The 7,552-nt window shown below is 47.7% G+C and overlaps 1 pseudogene; it reads left to right on the top strand.

Moving 5' to 3' along the window:
• The first annotated feature begins 6,176 nt into the window (after positions 1-6,176).
• Positions 6,177-7,212, top strand: LOC119314577 (annotated as a pseudogene).
• Positions 7,213-7,552: the final 340 nt, after the last annotated feature.

Consider the following 7,552-nt stretch of genomic DNA (forward strand, 5'->3'; position numbering starts at 1 on the left):
CCTTTCCCTGCACTTTGGAGCCTCCCTTCGTTATCTTGGTTGTGCGGAAATCTGACAATTGCCACTGTACTTGCGGTAGTACCGCAGGTACACGCGGTAGTACCGCGGGGTGCCACGGTAGTACCGCTCCACAGGAGCGGTAGTACCGCGGCTCCCAGGCCTAGTGCCGCTCCGGTGCGGTAGTAGGGGCAGATGTAATTTTTTACATCCGCGCCCACCACGGTAGTACCTCTCGTCTTGCGCGGTAGTACCGCGGGGGCCCACGGTAGTACTGCTCCCTATGAGCCGTAGTACCGTGGCCCTCCTACCAAGTACCGTAGATTCACGGTAGTAGGCACGCGCTACGGTAGTACCACTCCTGAGGAGCGGTAGTACCGCGTCGGATTTTCGCACTACCGCAGTTTCAGCAGAAGTTGGCACAGATGTAATTTATTTCATCCGCGCCCTTCTCAGGTCGTGACTCCCCTGCCTTGCGGTAGTACCGCAAGGGGGAGCGGTAGTACCGCGCAAGCGGTAGTACTGCCCCTAGTCAGGCTAGTCCCGGCTTGTGCTGCTGGCGCGGTAGTACCGTGGTTCGCCACGGTAGTACCGCGCGGCCCCACGGTAGTACCGCGCCCCTGGAGCGGTAGTACCGCGGGTCGCGGGCTGAATAAGTGGATAACGGTTGGATGTTTTCCTTGACTATATAAGGGGCTTCTTCAACCTCTAGTTGACCACCTCTTCTCTCTCTAAGCTCCATTGTTGCTCCAAGCTCCATTTTGGCCCGATCTCTCTCCCTAGCCAATCAAACTTGTTGATTTGCTCGGGATTGGGTGACAAGGGCCCGATCTACACTTCCACCACAAGATATTTGATTCCCCCCACTTATCCCTTGCGGATCTTGTTACTCTTTGGTGTTTGAGCATCCTAGACGGTTGAGGTCACCGTGGAGCCATATTCCATTGTGGTGAAGCTTCGTGGTGTTGTTGGGAGCCTCCAATTAAGTTGTGGAGATTGCCCCAACCTTGTTTGTAAAGGTCCGGTCGCCGCCTTCAAGGGCACCAATAGTGGAATCACGACTCTTGCATTGTGCGAGGGCGTCAGGAGATTACGGTGGCTAGTGGCTTCTTGGGGAGCATTGTGCCTCCACACCGCTCTAACGGAGACGTACTTCCCCTCAAAAGGAAGGAACTTCGGTAACACATCCTCGTCTCCACCGGCTCCACTCTTGGTTATCTTATCCCTTTACTTGTGCAAGCTTATTTGTGTTCCTCTCCTTGCTTGCTCGTGTGCTTGTGTTGTCGCATCATATAGGTTGTCCACCTAGTTGCACATCTAGACAACCTTTATTATTGCAAAGTTTAAATTGGTAAAGAAAAGATTAAAAATTGTTAGTTGCCTATTCACCCCCCCTCTAGTCAACCATATTGATCCTTTCAATTGGTATCAGAGCCTCGTCTCTTTTTAAGGACTTTACCGTCCGTAGAGTATGGTTGACGCGTCGTAGATGATGTGGGGGAGCACTCCGGTGCGAATCCGACATCATCTACGGGAGATGGGAGTACCTCGATCTCTCGTGAGGAATTCAATGTGGCGTTGGACACATTGAAAAACTCCATGACGAGCGTGGTCAAGGACATGTTTAAGGAATTCCTAGAAGGGCTTAAACTTTCCACCGCACCCGTGAAAGTGGGTGATCCCGCCAACACGGGAGCGGATGCTAACTCCGATAAGGGGGAAGCTACTAGTGAGAAAGCCCCCTCGTCCAGTGGTAAGAATGGCACCGGCATCTTCGCCCATGTGCAACCTCACGTTTATGGTGGACCGATTCCTTCCACTCATTTGAATCATGCCGGTCCACCACCTAAGATTGACAAAAAGGAGGATTTTGATTCTTGGGTTTATCGTTTTAAGCGTCATTTAAATCATGTGAACACTAACCTTTGGAGAATCATTGAAGAAGGTTTCTATCCGCATGATCCGAGCAACTTTTCTCCTAGAGAGGTCGTGGATCATCAATTCAATGAGAATGCTCTCTTCATCATCCAAGAAGCAATCCTTCCCGAAGACCTCCCTCATCTCCGGCCTTACACCCGTGCCAAAGATGCTTGGCTCAAGGTGGTTTCCATGTATCGAGGAAGCGCAAGCATTCAACGTTCCAATTATGAAGTGGTCGAAGATGAAGCCGATGAGTTTGCAATGAAGGAAGAAGAAGAACCTCGTGAGCTCTATCGGAGAGTAACCAAGCTTGCCGTCTCCCTCCGGGATCATGGAAGTAAGGACACTGATGACAACTGGATCAAGCGCAAATTTCTCAAGGCAATGATGCCCTACCACAAAGCCATGTCCTCCGTCATCCGTCAACGACCGGACTTCCACACCTTGTCCTCAAGTGATGTGTTGGATGAGTTTGTGGCTATGAGCATATTGGACAAGACCGCCGACAATGCGGTGCTTCGCTCCCAAAGAGCAAAAAAGCCCAACCTCGCTTTGAAGGCCAAGATTTGTGTCGAAGAAGATGGAGAGGAGGAAGAAGAAGAGAGCAACCTCGAAGATACTAAGTATGATTACCATGAACACATGGCCCTTGCTTCAAGACAATTTTGGAGCAAGAAGAACTCAAGGCCCAACTTCAACAAGAGCAATTCAAGTGGCTCTAAGGGCAAGCAACGAGTGAGGACGTGTTTCAATTGTGGCAATGTGAGTCACTTTGTTGCGGAGTGTCCATATGAGAAGAGGGAAGACAATGGTGGCAAGCTCATCCGTAAGGACAAGGCCAAGTCTTTCCCCAACAAGAGAAACTTTCCAAAGAAGACTCTTCACAAAGCCTTGGTGGTTCAAGAAGAGTACAATGAGGATGATGATGATGATGAGGATGGTGAACCGGTTGCCATGGCCTCCGTGGCCATTGCAATGACTCCTCGGGTGTCTCTCTTTGGTTCACCCAATGAAAGCATCACCGCCAAGTGCCTCATGGCTAAAGCCACCAACAAGGTAACCCCCAACATCAAAACTACCATCATCAATCATTCTTCTTTGACGGATTGCATTGATGAACATGAGGGGACTAATGTAGAGGAAAATGAATTTGAGATCTTTATGAGTAAACTCAAGGGCAAATCCAAGAAGCACTTCGTTGCTCTCTTGGAACAACTTGGTGAAGCCAATGCCATGATCGAGACTCATGAAGAAACCATCTCTAAGATGGAAGGGCATAGTCGTGACTATGCCGATGAGATTTCGGATCTTTCCAATGCCCTTGAGGAAGAGCGTGGCCCTCGTTTGGCTCTTGAGGAGTCACACAATGATGATCACGCTAAATTAAAGAAAGACCTTGATCATGCTCTTGTTGTGTCTCGTGTGCTTAGCTCCGAGAAGGCAAAGCTTGGGGTTGATCTTGCTAGACTCAACGAGGACTTTGACATTCTCGACAAGGCTCACAAAGTCTTGAAGGGTGCTCATGCTAGTCTCAAAGTCTCATGATCAACTCCAAGTGAAGCTAACCAAGGAGAAAGCCACCTTCCCTCATATGATATTGATTGATAATGTAAATGCTACTAACCCACGTTGTGAGCATGTGCATCTTGTTGAGGAGAATGCTAAGTTGAAGGAGCAACTTGAAAAGGGCCTTATCACATGCATTCAAGGTGAGAAGAACCTTAACGACCTTTTGAGTAATCAAAAGGAAGTTGTGGCCAAGGAGGGGGTTGGGTTCACGCCCAAGCCCAAGAGCAAGAAGAAGAATGACAAGACCAAGCGACCTCCCCCTCTCAAGCAAACTTTTGTAAGGGAGGGAGAGGGTGCTTCCAAGAAGAAGAAGAACCATGCAAAGGGTGGCAATGTCAAGAAGGACAACGTCATCCCCATGAACATAGCCGGCGATTTTAATCCCTCTTATGTGTTGTGTCGTGCTAGTGATGGGCATGTTTATGCTAAATTTGTTGGTTCTTCTTATGAGTACATTGAATGGTCTATTTGGGTTCCTAAGACCCTCGTTACTAACATCAAAGGACCCATTACCAAATGGGTACCTAAAACCAAGCATTGATCTCTTGTAGGGGTTTGCTTCCGGTGGGGGATCATGGTTGCTCGATAGTGGAGCAACAAATCATATGACCGGGAGCAAGGACATGGTGGTGGACGTGCAAGAGATTCCATCTATGCCCACCGATGTCGAGTGGGGTGATGCATCACATTCTAAGGTATTGGGTCTCGGCAAGGTTGTCATTTCTCATGATCTTACGATTGAGAAAGTCATGCTTGTTGAGTCCCTTGCATACAATTTGCTTTCCGTTCGTCAACTTGCAATTATGGGTTTTGCTACTTTCTTTGACATTGATACCGTGGCCCTCTTGTGGAGCAAGACTCTTAAAGTAGCCTTTGTTGGGCATGTCGAAAACGGTCTCTATGTGATTAACTTTTCAGAGCGACCCACTAAGACCGCGACATGCCTAATGGCTAAAGTTGACGTGGGATGGCTTTGGCATCGCCGTTTAGCCCATGTCAATATGAGATCTTTGCAAAGTCTTCTCAAGGGGGACCATGTCCGTGGACTAACAAATGTTAGTTTTGCCAAAGACCGTGCTTGCAGTGCTTGTATTGAAGGAAAGCTTCATGAGAAGGCTCACCCTCCCACGACTATCATATACTCAAAGAGACCCTTGGAGCTCCTTCACATGGATCTTTTTGGGCCACCATCTTTTGATAGTCTTGGAGGAAGAAAGTATTGCTTGGTGATCGTGGATGACTATTTGAGATACACTTGGGTTTATTTCTTCAAGAGGAAGAGTGAGACTCAACAAACCGTCATCGACTTTGCAAATGAAGCTCAACGTCAACATAATGCAAAAATCTTGACTATAAGAAGTGACAACGGCACCGAGTTCAAGAACTACACCTTGGATGAGTTTCTTAGTGATGAGGGAATCAAGCATCAATATTCTGCACCATATACCCCTCAACAAAATGGTGTGGCGGAGAGAAAGAACCGGACGTTGATGGATGCGGCAAGGACCATGATGGCGGAGTTCAAGTCTCCATACAACTTTTGGGCCGAAGCCATCAACACCGCGTGTCATGCATCCAATCGGCTCTATCTCCGCAAAGGCTTGAACAAGACTCCTTATGAGATACTCACCGGCAACAAGCCCAACCTCAAGTACTTCCGGGTGTTCGGGTGTAAGTGTTTCATTCTCAAGAAAGGTGTTCGTTTGTCTAAATTTGAAGCTAGAGCTCATGAGGGCATATTTGTTGGTTATGCTACAAACTCTCATGCTTACCGTGTCCTCAATAAATCCACGAGACTTATTGAGGAGACGTGTAACGTGGAGTTTGATGAGAATAACGGCTCCCAAGTGGAGCAAAGTGGCACTTGTGATGTAGGTGATGAAATTCCTCCCCAAGCCATAAGAAGAATGGGAGTTGGCTTTATCCTACCCATTGAGGAACCCCTTGTGGCCGAAGGAGAAGGACAATGCTCCACTCAAGTGGAGCCATCACCCACCCAAGGCCCACACGCTTCCGAAGAACAAAGTGAAGGCCCTCCACCTCAAGAACAAGACCAAGGGCAAGATCGTGCTCAAGACGATGATATCACCTTAAATGATGCCCAAGGTCAAGTTCTCTCCCCCGAGCATGCTCAAGATGAAGGTCATGCTCAAGACGGCGCTCAAGATGATCAAGTGACCCCTCCTCATCTCACCTCCGAGGAGGAATTAGAGCGTCGTGCCGCCAAGATTGCTTCCAAACTCACTACCAAAGGCCATCTCATGGAGAATGTGGTTGGAAGCCTAAGAAAAGGGGTAAGCACTCGTAGACAATTGGCAAACTATTGTGAACATCACGCGTTTGTCTCTTGTGTTGAACCTCAAAAGGTCTATGAGGCGCTCGAAGACTCGGCTTGGCTCAATGCCATGCATGAAGAACTCAACAACTTTGAGTACAACAAGGTGTGGAGATTGGTGCCAATTCCATCGGAGAACCACAACGTCATTGGAACCAAGTGGATTTTCAAGAACAAGCAAGATGCTCATGGAAACATCATTCGCAACAAGGCAAGATTGGTAGCACAAGGCTACTCCCAAGTCGAGGGTATCGACTACGGTGAAACCTTTGCTCCCGTTGCTCGTCTTGAATCCATTCGTTTGTTGATTGCTTATGCTTCCCATCACAACTTTAAGTTGCAACAAATGGATGTGAAAAGTGCTTTTCTTAATGGTCCCATTAATGAGTTGGTCTATGCCAAGCAACCCCCCGGGTTCGAGGACCCCTACTTTCCGGATCATGTGTATCAACTCGATAAGGCACTCTATGGCCTTAAACAAGCCCCACGTGCGTGGTATGACCACCTTACCGAGTTGTTACAAGATCGTGGCTTTGAAGTGGGGCAAATCGATCCCACTCTTTTTACTAAGAAGGTCAATGGAGGAGTTGTTTGTATGCCAACTATATGTTGATGATATTATCTTTGGTTATCCTAACAAAGCTTTCAATGAGGAATTTGCCGCTCTCATGACCTCCAAGTTCAAGATGTCTTCGATGGGAGAGTTGAAGTTCTTCCTTGGTTTTGATATCAAACAAAGAAGAGAAGGAACCTTCATCAACCAAGCCAAATACACCCAAGACATGCTCAAAATATTCAAGCTAAGTGACGTCAAGCCGGCTACTACACCAATGCCCACCAAGTGCCAACTTGACATTGATCCCAATGGTAAAGCGGTGGATCAAAAGGTATATCGCTCCATGATTGGATCCTTGCTTTACCTTTGTGCATCTAGACCGAATATCATGTTGAGTGTGGGTATGTGTGCATGGTTTCAAGCCGCACCGAAGGAAAGTCACTATGTGGCGGTCAAGCGAATCTTTCGATATTTGGCTCATACCCCAAACTTTGGCTTATGGTACCCAAGAGGAGCAAACTTCAAGCTTGAAGGATTTACGGATTCCGACTGGGCGGGAGACAAAGTGGATAGGAAGTCCACTTCCGGCGGGTGCCAATTTCTTGGTTGCTCCTTGGTAAGTTGGTCTTCCAAGAAGCAAAGTTGTGTGTCTCTCTCGTCCACCGAAGCGGAATATGTGGCGGCCGGTAGTTGTTGTACTCAACTCCTATGGATGAGGCAAACTTTAAAGGAGTACGATGTCATTTGTGACAAAGTGCCTCTTTGGTGTGATAATGAAAGTGCCATCAAGATTTCTCTCAACCCGGTGCAACACTTCAAGACGAAGCACATCGAGATTCGGTATCATTTCATCCGGGATCACATTAGGCGAGGAGAGATCGAGCTCAAGTATGTCAACACTCAGGATAACCTTGCAGATATATTCACGAAGCCCTTAGATGAAGCAAGATTTCGCGAGTTAAGGCATGAGCTAAATATCATTGATTTGAGCAATGTGACTTGAGCCCGTGCACTCCCCACCACACTCAACTTGCTGTCTAGTTTAGGTGTAGGCATGGACATAGGGGGAGTATTGTTCTCTCAATGAACTCTCCCTCCCCCCATTATGCATAAATCGATCACCTCTTTCACATAGCCATTTTTGATGGTACTTGTGTTCCAAAGACGAGTTTTGG

This window comes from Triticum dicoccoides, chromosome 1B (assembly GCF_002162155.2).
Source record: "Triticum dicoccoides isolate Atlit2015 ecotype Zavitan chromosome 1B, WEW_v2.0, whole genome shotgun sequence".
Classification (NCBI taxonomy): domain Eukaryota; kingdom Viridiplantae; phylum Streptophyta; class Magnoliopsida; order Poales; family Poaceae; genus Triticum; species Triticum dicoccoides.